Here is a 13795-nt window from a genome sequence, read left to right as displayed (position 1 = left end):
ACATAGAGATCTTATTGAGGCAAATGTTTCTATGGTAGTAAATAAGTGACTTGTTTATAATCTCAATCGTCTGTTACAATAACTATGTCATTTGTTATTGGCCCAGAGCAATGCCATTTGATTTCCTTTTTTTTAAACTCTTTCTTTAAAATTTACTGTGTTCAAAACATCACCATCACAATAATTTGATGTAACTGTTTTATCCCTGATTTTCGCATGATCAGGATCGTTGACTTCGGTTTTTTTGGCTTCGCCCCATGCCTTTCCTCATCTATCAATACGCTTGATGTTGTCAATAGTTGTGTGATTCTAGTGAAAACAAGCATCTAGCTCCTGCATCACTTGATCCAAAGTGACCTTTGAGGCTGTTGAAACTGAGAGGATTGTTGTAGTATCAATCATGCACTTCTTTAAAAGAAACCAATTCATCTGAGGCACAAAGAATACACGTGCATAGGGATAGCGCTCTTTTTCTACAGGGATGATGTATTGAATTAAATCATACGACCAATGACTAGGCTAGTGGGTATACCACCATTGACTCAACCGCATAGTTCTTTGTCAATCAGCACCTCCAGTTTAACTGCAAAGCGTCTTTCAAGCTCAGAGTTAAAACAAAAACAAACCATGTTTGACTAAATCTTGGTTGTACTCAGTTGGTTGAATTCTGAACCATTATCTACTCTGCGTACCATCAGCACTGCAGAGTTCTATACAAGAACAATAGCATGCATAATAAATGAACATGTAAGAATTTTGGATACATTGACAGCAACTCTTAAAGCATGAGAGGGAAACATGAGACAGGGTATGCTTAGCCAAAGTCTTGGCTTTTTCTCCGGATGGATGGGTAGCATTGTTAGAAGTGAAAGAGAATCAAGGGCAATCATCAAATCAACGCACTTGAACACAAACAACTGCGAATTGAATCATAATTTATGATACCCCTACTTATGATACCCCCAGTCTGTTGACTAGTCTAAGAAGTGTTGTGCACAGAAGAAGTCTCAGCTAGTCAAAGATATCTTTTTATGTATGTTGATTTGTGAATTGTCCTTGGTTTTCTTCCCCTTCTCATCCTATCCCAAGAAAGCAGACTTTGGTTAGTATGCCTAATTAATCCAGTTCTGGCTTTAGACACCTTTCCCTCCTCTCTCTCTCGGTTTTTCTCTTCCTCTCACGCGTTCCTTTCTCTCATATCTCTCACTTATCTTTTTGTCTCTCTTTCATCTATTTCAGTCGTTCCTCACTCGATTCTCTTACCACTCTCTCACCTGTCTTTCTCATCTCTCTCATTCATTTTTTCACTTGCCTCCCGACTACTTATCTCTCTCATCTCTCTCTTTTTCTCTTCCTTTCTCTCTCCGTTTCTCTTTTTTCACTTTACCCCAAAAAAGCAAAGACCTTGGTTAGTATGCTCTTTATTCAGCCCTTGCCTTAGACACCTTTTTGGTAAAACATCATAAAAAGGATATATACATCATATGTATCTGATTTACCTTCTATGCGAGTTTCTTTTTCTGTGATGATCCTGCTGTCTTAGCTTCAATCAACCTCTTTTTTGGTAGCTGTGTTTCAAATATGAAAACTTCAGTTTTAAAATGTTTGTAATATTTTCTTTAATTGCAGTATTTTACAGCGCATGAAATTTGTTCCACATTGTTTAGGTTTCATTAATTAAAATTTGTGTTCATGCGATTGAACCAATAAATTACAAGCCCCATTGCAACTTGAACTGATCTTTTTCAGATGTGGACATGGCAGATGCAGCATTTTCGCCTTCCTCTCTTTCATCGCCATCTTTACTTGTAACTTTATTAGACAAAGTGGAAACAAATGTAGCACACTCTTTCTCATTTCGCCATGCAGTTCCTTTTTAATTCAAGCAGTGTAGATTTTTTGGAAACTGAGTACCTCTCGGAGAGAAATTATTTTAAGTTTTAATTTCAGCTGGCCGCATAACGATTTCAAAAATTTTTTTAGCTGGCATTTACAATACGTATAAAATTGAGGGGAGTTGACTTAATTTATGTAAACGATTTGGAGTTGTCCTCTTTCTTAGAAAAGTGGTAATTGGCCAAGCTGATGAGTTAACGAGTCAATTTCACAAACTAACAAACGAATTGGCTCGGCAATTCTAGCCTGTGTTCTTTATAAAAAAATAAAGAGATTGATACGGCCTCTGCACAATATGATAGATCAGAGCCATGGAGTGTAAGAGTTATGCCATGCTAGTAACGCAAAATTTGATCACGTGACCATATGGCAGCCATCTTAGTTCCACTTATTGTACTCAAAGTGATATATTTATATCTGATAGTGGGATATCTGATCTTATAGTGTTTCTTTAAGGCCAGTGAGAAGGTTGATTGATTACCAATGCAGCAAAGGGTTGAGGCTTGCTCCTAACCTTTCTGAATCTGCTCTAGAGCCTATAGTCACTTTGAGAAAATGAAAGTGTACAATGCATTGAATTTTTTTAGTCATAGTGTATCTTGTGCATTGAAACTCATGGTTAAATATTCAAAAAGCCCAGACTCTGAGCATACATGTATCGAGCAAGCATGTTCACTCAAGTGGCCATCTCTGCAAATTAGATGGCGAGTACAGTCATACCTCGACATTTGAGCTTAATGTGTTCCAGGTCTGAGCTTGTATGACAGCGTTCTTGTATCTCAAAGCAATATTGCCTGATAAAATAACTAATCACAAACTCATCCGTTCCCATACTGTGAAGAAAAAAGCCTAACAATACATTATTACAATGGAAAAATGTATTTTAATTATTGTAATTCACAACCTATGCTCACAAAGTAACAAATACCTATTTAGGGGTTATGATCTGCAATACAATGTAACATTACTACGTACAATACTGTATGGAGTTTTTACATTCGAGACAGACGCAGTGGATAACGGCGGTGTGAGAGAGACTGTACTTCATTCGGTACACTAGATTTCTGTGATGCTACGTAACATAACATAAACTTTGACTTCAATGAATTTAGTTTACTTAATACACACTTACAGCTAAATTTTAATCTTTTACTAAAGTTAACTCTAATTTTGTCTTCCCTTTAACTTTTTTATTATCTTTTTCAGCTTGATATTTTACCTCGCTTTCGCTGTAATTTTTATTCAGCCCTTTTAAACTTTTTTCAAATTGATTCGACGAGAAAGCCCAAGCTATGCTGTTATCAAACACGACCTCTCTCATACTTCGCCGTTTAGTGGCGGCATCGAGAACCAACTCAAATGCTCGTATCTCCAAGTTTTTTTGTATCTCAACAGAGAAACTTGCTCGACAATGTTCTCATATGTTGGGGCACTCGTATGTCGAAGTAGGACTGTAACGCTATTTTGGTATCGACCAAACATTTGGATGAAACTAATGTGATGCTTTCACCTAATTTCTCTGGTTTGGCTCAACCAACATTATTCCTACCAGTTACGTCTGGTCAAAGGATAGGTGATGATGTTCGCCATTTCTCTCAAGTCATTTGCCTGCTATATGCCTCACCACAAATAACTATGTGATGAAGAAGGAAAATGTCACGTTTTCCATGATGTTTTCTACACGATTTCTTAAAGTTTCATAAGACACATTATTTCAAATTATACGCTTTTCAGATTGAAGATGAAATGGGTAAAAGGGTGATGAAAAGGACTCATTTAATTTCAGAAGATGATCCAGACATAGGTGAGAATTTATTCTCTCTTTCTTAACAGAAGCATTGTTATGTGTTAAGATCATGCTGTAATATGTTTTGTTACAATTATTCTAGCTTCCCCCAAAAGCCATATGACACATGCTACAGGGAGTGGAGTACTGCAAAACCCAATGCTATAAGTTTTGAGGTAAGACTGCAGCTTTATGCAAAGAGCCTTTTTTTCTGAAAAGAAATGTTTAAAATTATAATATTTCATTAATAGATGCATGACTCTCTACAAAGTATAACTCTCTGATGTCATTTATGTCATCATAATTATTTATTTAAAAAGATGATTGTTCTTCAAATTGCAATTATAATTCAACGCATTAAATTAATCCACAATATTCAAATTATTCATGTAAGTTTTAAAATTGCTTGCGTGTATTTTTACCCACAATTCTTGTTTTGCTGATTAGCTCCCCATGACTTGTTGTTATCATATTGTATACCTGAATGTTGTGTTTCCAAGTCTTTTCCTTTTCACGTGCAGGTTGAATTTGAAAAGCAGCTGAGGTCTTCGTTTGATCCCAATGACATTCTCCTATGTTCAAACGGGTGATTTGGTGAGTCGGGACAAACCAAATATTTTATATAGCTGCCTTATGGAGTTGTCTCATCATTTCCATTCTCATACTTGCATCTATGGTTCCCTATGCTCCTATTCGTATTGTTTAACAACTAAGCATTTATTTTTAGTCTAGCTAAACTGGTCTTACCAAAAATTGTTGAAAACCACAAGGCTCAAAAACATGTGATACTACACCTTGCAATGATGAGTTGTCTCACCAATAGAACAGTCAAGGTTGTCGCATCTAGGTAGTTACAGCCCTAAAGCTGGCAGGATACAGTCAAGCAAAAAGCATATACTATATCTTATTTGTGTTGCTATACAGCCCAAGCATCATGCACCTGATTGAAATCTCTGTATTTCACAAATGAATAATATGAGATACAGCATATATATTAGAAATATCATCTAGATTACATAAATATCCATGAATTCATCCATTGTCGTGGTTGCTGTGGTTTTAGGGCTCAGTGTGCCTGAGAAAATTGATCATAGTAATCATCTGAACTACACTCTAATTAGAAGTCATTAAGGCTCAAATATAATCCATCGTTTTCATATTCGTCCCTGAGGTGGTTTACAACCTGATCTGAAGACTTTAAAACATTTAGATGATTGATTAGAATGCTCTTTAAGAGCAGCTTACAAGCATCAGGAGCTGCCATTGTTATGGCATATCCAGGTCTGTTTTCTAGCTCCAGTGTTTTTCAGTTTTTTCTCAAAACTTAGAAAGCTACACAATTGAAATAATTAATAATTCTATGAGTCTGATAGCTTTTATTTTAAGTAGTTTTTTGTTTAACTCGGTCTGATACCTCGACATCTATAAAAAAAACGTTAAAAAAATGTTGACATCAGTGACATAAATATCTTTTCACCCATCAAAGGATTAAGTGAATGTTCAGTCAACAGATTCTAGTTCTAAAGCCTCATACACATTCTTTGGATGCTTTACCAACATCTATCCTTATTGATGTGATGTTTGAGTTGCTGGACAGCTGTTTATCTCATAGAATGTTTACTTTGGGAAGTCTGATAGTGAGGCTAAGAGTGTACACAAATATTTATCAAAGTATTGTTCCCTGGAACAAGCGAGGCAATGGAAAAGTTCATGGATGTCATTTAGTTTTGAGATTATGTTGCTCGTTGATGTTGTTCTGTTGAATATTGAAACATTCACCTGTTTGATTGCAGACTGAGAGCTAATCGAATGACAGACCTTGACATAATACTCTACAAGTGAATATGCATCCAGTAATCCTTCTCCGCTTCTCGATTAACCATTCTTTGATTCAGTACTTCTCCGGGTACAAAACATTAAATAAGGAAATATATAAAAAGTAAAATACATGTACACAGATGGCTATCCTTTAACGGTGAGAGCATCGTTGTACTGGCAACATTCGTAGTTGACTATTTTTCGCTTTATGGAATGTGAAATGAGTGACTCCTGTTTGTCCTGTTCTTATCTTTCATCATATAATCTAATCATTGATGGCTCTTTGGCTCTTAGGATCTTTGGCTAAAAAAACTATAACTTGTTCTTGAAACTTTCTCTATATATTGAAATCGTCGTTAGAATTGCTCCCAAGTCCTGTGGCGTACTTCATTTAAATACCAAAGATGAGCACAGCAGAGGGAAGATAAATCTTACTGAGCAGTTGGCTTCGATTTTAGTGTAGGGTGTTTTGTCTACTACTGGTGATTTTTTCCATAAAGCTTTAAGATCAATTTTATTTTATATAATTCAGATAGAAATTCAAATACTCTCCACTCCTCTCTCTCATGCTTTTTGGGTCTGAGTTTAAAAGATAAAGTAACAATGAGCTTTCCAACTAGATTAAAGAGGTTTTTTTTCTCAGCACATCATTATAAATTTGCAGCGAACCCTCTAAATACTTGTTTTAACCTTTACCACACTGTGTAAGGATTCATATATGAAGTTCTGTTTAATTAGATGGATAATTAGATGGTTGACCTTCACATATTTCTATACAGATGCATCCAATAACCCCTCCGTTACTTCTCGATTCGTCTTTCACGACTTCAGTACTTCACGGAGTTGTAAATAATAAAAAGTAAATTCGTTCTTTCATCATATGGCCAGATCTTTAATTAATCTTTGGCTTAAAGGCATTTATTTATACATTCATGATTCTTTCAGACCTTGTTTTAAACATTTATAGTTAAATATTACAATATAAATAAATGCATAATATCAACACATGGAAAAGTCTTTTGTTAAAGTAGAAAATGTATGCAATCATAACTAGCCACAGCTCATGTTAATATCTTCAGCCAACCTGTAGAAAATATCCAGGTGCTTGTGAGATTAAGATGTCACCTTATTAGCAGAGTTACTACTCTCAAATGTAAAAATTCTCAATCACATTTCTGCATTTAGTGAACACCGGTTCATAATTGACACAAACACCATGAAATCTCTTTAGGGTTGAATGCTGAATTGGGTCATATGTACCCTTATCTAACTGAGCAGGAACAAGGGGAGTAGAGATCAATTGTTCAATGACTAACTTTAAGCTGTCAGTGCTCTTCAAGACTTGCTGGAGATTTTAGTAGATTTTCATAATGCCTTAGTTTATAAAAGCTGGTAATTATGAGAGTTGAATTCTCAGCAGGTGCAGATCAAAGAGATCCTAACTGCTACAAACATTAGTCACCTAAAATAACTATCATCATGCCTTGTGAACATAGAAAAGGTCTGCTCCCGTGATATATAGTTTCAACATTAATAGCTCAAGAATAGAAATCTGGAAACAACAAAACTAAAGAATAGAAATCTGGAAACAACACACTATAATCAGAGGGCTGTAAAAGCAACAGCGGGATCTTTAGAAATAAGTTGATCAGACAAGAGCTGAGCAGTTTCATCACTGGTAGTATTTGAAGGGCTCAAACCATGGGAGGTCATGCAAACGCTTACACCATCCGCCCTGCCACAGTTTACGTAAAGCTCATCTTTCTGTGCAGCCTCTTGTTCCGATTTCCATGATACCTGCTTGGCTGCACCAATGCATGAAAAAGGTTTAGTTCCTGCATCAGAGCTTAGCAATGTGAGATCACTCGCTTCATTTTGAAACTCCTGGTGAAAAACCTTTGGTGAAGGTGCAGAATGAGGCGATGATCTCGGAGGTATTTGAGCATTCTTGCTCATTCCACCTGAAACAATTAGATTTATTTTGTAGACCTGACTAACATTTGAGGGCAAATATTTACTGCAGCTCTTCTTACATAAGTCTTTAAAAAACTTAAGAGCAGACTAGATCATTGTATCTGTAGTAGACATTTAATCACAGCAAATAATATAAAAAAAAATTATTTTGAAAATATCATTAATAGGCGCTTTGACAATCTTCTACCTAATAGCCATTTCTTCTTAACAGAAAGGTATTCTAAACGTTATATGTCAAACCACTTATTTTATTTGATTGGCTAACTGTTGCCAATGATATACAGCCCCCCCCCTGTATATCATTGCTGTTGCCCTTTTGTCTTTTTTTTGAGGTTCTTTTAGGGCATACTTTGTAAACACTTCCGTCTAAAATGAAATTATTGCCAACAAAGCAATATACATATGCACAAGTATATGTAATATAAACTTTTATATATTACACGTCTATGGTGTTGAACATAGAATTTAGATTATTGAAATTGATAGGAATTGCTAGTATAGAACAAAGTACCAGGTACTATTTATAACCAGGACTGTAGAATTTGGGGTTCAAAGTTCTTCTAACGCGACTAGTCATAAGTTTCACAGCCAAATCACTCAACGGATTTCTCTGACTGTTTGCACATTTGATTGGTTACGTTGAATCATTGTTGTTTTATACTTTTTCCTTTAGCAAGCAAAACTAAAAATACTTGTATTAGCTTTTTGTATTTGTATTGTATTGTAACTAGTCTTAAGTTTCACAGCCAAATTGCTCAACGGATTTCTCTGACTGTTTGCACATTTGATTGGTTACGCTGAATCATTGTTGATTTATATTTTTTTCTTTAGCAAGCCAATCGAAAAATACCTATTAGTTTTGGTGAACAATAAAAAACAGGACAAAACTGGCAAAAAACACATTTATGGCAGCCTGACATTACCACGCAGTTTAGGGTCTCTAATAACAGCGCTGCTGTCGGTCAACACAATGCAAAAGTTTCTCTCATATTCTAAGGTAACCTACTGATGATCTGTAGAATTCCCAGGTGAGGAATGACAACTGACTGCGCTTGCTTGCTCATCACACTCTTTTCATTGATTCGTCTCCTCTGGTACAATCCTCCCAGGTACTCGCCAGCTAATAAAATAAGGCCCAACAGTACAAGTAACAGAAGGGAGGGGAGGAACTTTTAGCTAAGACGAGTTGAAGCGCTGTACTGACTTTTTACGCTGCTGCTACAAAACAGTTCTACTGTATACAAGAAAGAACTAGACAATTGTCTGTAGAGTCATGCTGATCTGTTCCCTCGTGTCATACTTCTCACTAATTGCCTAGGTTAAACATTTTACAAGTTTTCATGAGAGGGTGGTCATGTGGTTTCACCTGCTTTCTATTAGGGTTGTCTTTCTTAGCACAGAAGTGTGTGGGAGACAACTTTTGTGTTAAGGGAGACAACTTCTGAAGCAATTTCACAACTTGCTTCAGAATTTTTACCAACAATCTCAGCTCCGATTTCTTTTTTCACCATCCTTAACTGGGTTTAGAACTACCAACCTGCTTTTTGGGAGTCCTAAGTGCTAACCACTAAACCACGACTGACCATCATGACTGATGAGCTGTACACTGACATTACATGTAGGATGTCTTTTTGGAATTCTGTCACAATATAAGGCAGATGAAGTGAACTTCAGCATGTTTTGTTGAAAATAACTGGCCATAATTGCTAAAAATTTCACAAGCTATCTCATATGATAGAAATGTCAGGTTGACTTCTATCTGGTGGCATGTATACATTTTAATCATCAAATATACTGACAGATGACTTGAGCTGACTTTTTAATTATTATTGTTGTTCTGGTGTATAAAAGGATCTTTTTCTATGTTATGCTAGGTGAGTGTTAAGTCTACTAACTATCCCTCTAGTCTGTTTGGTTTCTGAGTTCTTCAAGATGATACAAACGCTGAAATGCATTACTAGATGGGCAAACATTAGTATATAAAATTAAAACCATTAATCTAAAATTAGCATTTGCATATCCCACTGCTGGATTCAGCAGAAATCTGTGAAAGCAAAAGATGACCTGTTCATACATCAACTTTAATCTGTCTGACTGATTAACACAGTGTATTTAAGGCCTATACTAGCAAGTTTGCAGCCAATAGTTTTGAAAAATGAACTGCTTATCACTTGCACAAATAGAACAAAAGGATAAGGCCTAGTTTTGAGGCAATATTATATCACATAAACAATTATTATAGCCGTTTTAAACCATATTTGTTCAATCCTTTCTACTTGGTCGCTGTGGAAGCCCTTTTAACTTGACTTATAGAAGCATCGCTTAAGAAGGAGTTAAGAATAGCTTACTAGCAGTATTATATATACTAGTACTTCGGGTATACCGTGGGACATTGTCAGGTGTGTCAATAAAGAGCACATAATGAGTAGCTGCACAATAATTCGGGTGGTCAACTGGTGCAGGTGTTAGTTTACCAAGCTGAATGTTGGAAGTTCAAATCCTGTTCGACGCAATCTTTTACCACAACCATCACTGGTGATGGACGGACAGACAGACATGGCGACCATTATGGTGTAGGTTGGCATTATATGATGATTAAGAGCTTCGGTGAACTGAGGCTATCAAATCTATTAAACTCAGGCGAGTGTTGAAGTACCATACTGCTGCACAATCTAATTTTTTGTCTAACTTATAATAGACATTCATCTGCCAAACTTCTACTAGTTTGGTACATCAAAACTAGTAGAAGTTTTGAACTAGGAAAAGTGATCAATGCTTATAGACACCACCTTATATTAGCTAATATGTCTAAATCATGATTCAACTTACACGCCTTCACCGGTGACGCTAGTAAGTATAAACCATGCTGCAATCTCATTGATAATAGTATATTAATATTATGGCTATAACATATTCGCAAAAACACAAAGCATATAAGGTAAAAGTGGACCATCCTAAAATACAACTCGGTAAATCTACGACTGTGAAAAACATATATCAATAGTTAGGATGAAATGTTCTCTACTATTGTGAAACAATCAAACATGCAAACACCTGTCACCTGTCACATGCATCTGTCACTTGTGTCGATCAACACAAGTGACAGAGCACTACTTTCAAGTAGTCTAAGTGTCAATATGGAGGTTAGTAATCCGGATGGCTATTAGCTTATTTTTTCATATACTGTACATTTTTTTTACCAATTTCTTATGCATCATGTTGATAGTATCTTAGCCCTCAACACTGACTGGTAGGATGACCGGTAAGTCGTTATCGCTTGAATAAATGACATATACGTACATATACAAGTACATACACATACATTCCTTATGAATTTCGATGATGATGAATTATTTTTAGACATGCCTTAGCAATGTAACTGTAACTTAATAATGTTATCTCAGTGAACAAACCCTTTGTTATAATCAAGATGTAATAATACATTTCACAATTACTTTGCAATGTTAAAATTATCCGACCAATCAGAGGCTTGAAATGCGAGGCAATACTTCTATACACTAAAATTCCAAAAACAAATTTTTACATACTTTAAAAAAAAAACTAATAAATCATTAAATGAATATTTTGTGAATGTTTGCTATAACTACAATAACGATCAATTGGAAGATATTTTTACCAATGACGATAACAAATTTTTAAAATGACCAATTTAAGATATTTGATCATCCCACAGTTCATACCTATGCGGCCTATACAACCGACCTGTGTACTATCTGAACTGACGCTTGCATGTTGATTCATGACATCACTACCAGTATGGTCAGCAGCATGCATTCAGATATTAAGGCCTGACTTGTGCAACAGGTACTTGGTGCACTGGCTAGATGAGTCTTAACAACGGATATTACATCCAAGATACTAACTGAGCTATCAGAAATTCTCCCTGTCATGTTTATGAATGCAAACTTATAAACAGGAGCAATTCAGAGATGTCCAAATAGCTTAAATTGCCTGGTTGGCTGCTTTTTAATTATAGCAAACATTCACAAAACCACTATTTAACTATTTATTAGATTTTAGGTAGAAATATGTAAAAATTTTAACTTTGGTTTTATGGTCAGTAAACTGTTCCCTGTTTGCTAAGGTATCTTACCTTGTGCATCCCATTCATCATATTTCTTTTTCTTAAATGAAAGCATGGCGATGAAGAGACCAATAGCTGTAGCGAACACAGATATGGTAACGATTGCATACATGGCAGCTCCCTCTTGACCTTCTTGTCGACTAATATCACACATTGGTGGAACTGCAAACGAAGCATTAGCATTGTACAGAAAACAATGACTCAGTTTATGATTGGGTCATCTATTGATGGCTAAAATACTTACAGGTAAATGTTACCATGTTGAGAGGTAAGTCAGCGCTCGCTCAGCAACTACTACAGTCATGTGCAAAAGTATAGGGCCGCCTATGATAATCTCGTATCGTTTTAATATGTATAAACAGCTCTAACTTGTCTTAAAAAAAGACATGTACAAAAAACTTGGTATCATTGTAATGTTCAGAATCTCCTCTCTGTGCTTTCCATATCTACTAGTCTTTAAAAGCAATGCTCTATCTGCTACGTTGCTAAGCAAGATCAAATGTACATATTTTTTACTAAGTGCTATTTGGAGAAATGAGTGCCTCAACTGTCAAAGTGACTAGGGAAGTCGAAATGCTAGGGAAGTAGAAATGTAAAATATTTCAGAAAACTTCAAAGAGTTTTGACACAACTTATGCTAACGTTTCGTCAATACAGAGCAAATCTCATCACATGAGAGTATTATATAACTAGGATGAATAAATTTTAATTGCAAGCAATATAATAAAATTACAGAAAAGCGTATGTTTCATAAGAATAAAATTATATATATCCATTTCCGTTGAATATATTCGGCTTTTTGAGAACTTTCGTTCATGTGTATGAAAATTATTTGGCGGTATTTAACTTTTGTACCTGACTGTAGATAAGATGACTGGAATGAAAACTAAATTCTAGTAATGTATAACCCTTGCAGTCACTTGTACATGTGTCTGAAAGTCAAAGGTTGGCTACGATTTGATTGCTTTCTTTTCTTAGTATATCAGTTGACCCATCATAATGGCTTCCAAAAGTTAGCACATCATTCTTAGCTTTTCTGGTAAATATAGCTTTCCATCAGTAAATACAGGTATCTAATTACTGAATTCTTGGCATATGCAACGTAGTATGGTAATACCATAATGTGCCCTCTTGCTACAAATAATCAAATTAATGAACAAGCTAATAAGGAAAAAAATTTGCAAACCATGAGATATCTTAACTAGTGAATGGCCTAAAATACTTGACACAAACTATGTCATCCCATCAAGTTATAGTTCACACACCATGATAAGCTAATAGGAAGCTAGTAGGGTTTGTAGTCGCTTACATTCCTATGCCTACTAAATATTTCCCATGGCAATATTTTTAACTTTTGTTACCAATATGTTGCTAGACAAAGATATCAAAACTGAGCATGAAAGAAAAGCCCAAAGAGAAAAATGGTAAGAAAAGTTATGCGATAGTCGATATATTTTGAGTCACAGGAATATATCGCAGATGTTGCGTATATCTTAAATGACAAAGGGGATACTTGATATGAGCTGGCAATATGCTCTAATCAAAACGACATAATATTGAACTAATGATATGATATCAAACCAATCCATATAATAACGAACAAATGATCTTCAGAAAATTTTAAGTTATTGCATGCAAATCAGAATTGTTGTGCCCATGGATAACTGTTGGAAAAGTAACAATGCCAAACGCTTCTAGTGGCAGCATTGGCAAAAGATTGATTACGGCAGAGCAGCAGAAAGCTAACATCGGCAGCAGTGAAAGATAGATCAGTGTATATATCGTGCTGATGGAAAATAACAACAACCTTATAAACTATAAAGAAACAGTTGATTCAATGCTGACAGGAAATAATAGCAGTAATAACGAGATACTTCACACAAAGAAAAGAAATAAAGTGAGAAAATCGAACTAATATATAAATAGTATGACTTCTCTAACTGTTTGCTGTTATTTGATGTCAACTTCAACGCAGACATCAATTTTTTGAAGTCATCTTACATTAATTACCAAGTTGGAGTTTTAGTTACCTGCTTTGTACAATACCCAGCCGTTCACTTACGGTTTGTGGTGTTATCACCGTGCACCTCGTAGACCTGCCCAGCGATTGTCATGTTGCATAAAAATTGGGGTTGCCCTGAGCTACCCATAGCTGTGCGAAGAAGGCGGCTTCAACTAAAACCAGTAGACTACATAGGAACATGGCTTTTCAATTC

At 35.6% G+C, this 13795-nt stretch overlaps 1 protein-coding gene across 1 annotated transcript in view; it reads right to left on the bottom strand.

Moving 5' to 3' along the window:
- The window catches only part of LOC137405935 (uncharacterized), a 488140-nt gene that overhangs the window by 217836 nt on the left and 256509 nt on the right, over nucleotides 1-13795 (bottom strand). The window lies entirely within an intron of this gene.

This window comes from Watersipora subatra, chromosome 10 (assembly GCF_963576615.1).
Source record: "Watersipora subatra chromosome 10, tzWatSuba1.1, whole genome shotgun sequence".
NCBI classification, from domain to species: Eukaryota; Metazoa; Bryozoa; class Gymnolaemata; order Cheilostomatida; family Watersiporidae; genus Watersipora; species Watersipora subatra.
Note: the sequence above shows the minus strand (reverse complement) of the source record. Positions and strands in the feature narration are given on the sequence as shown.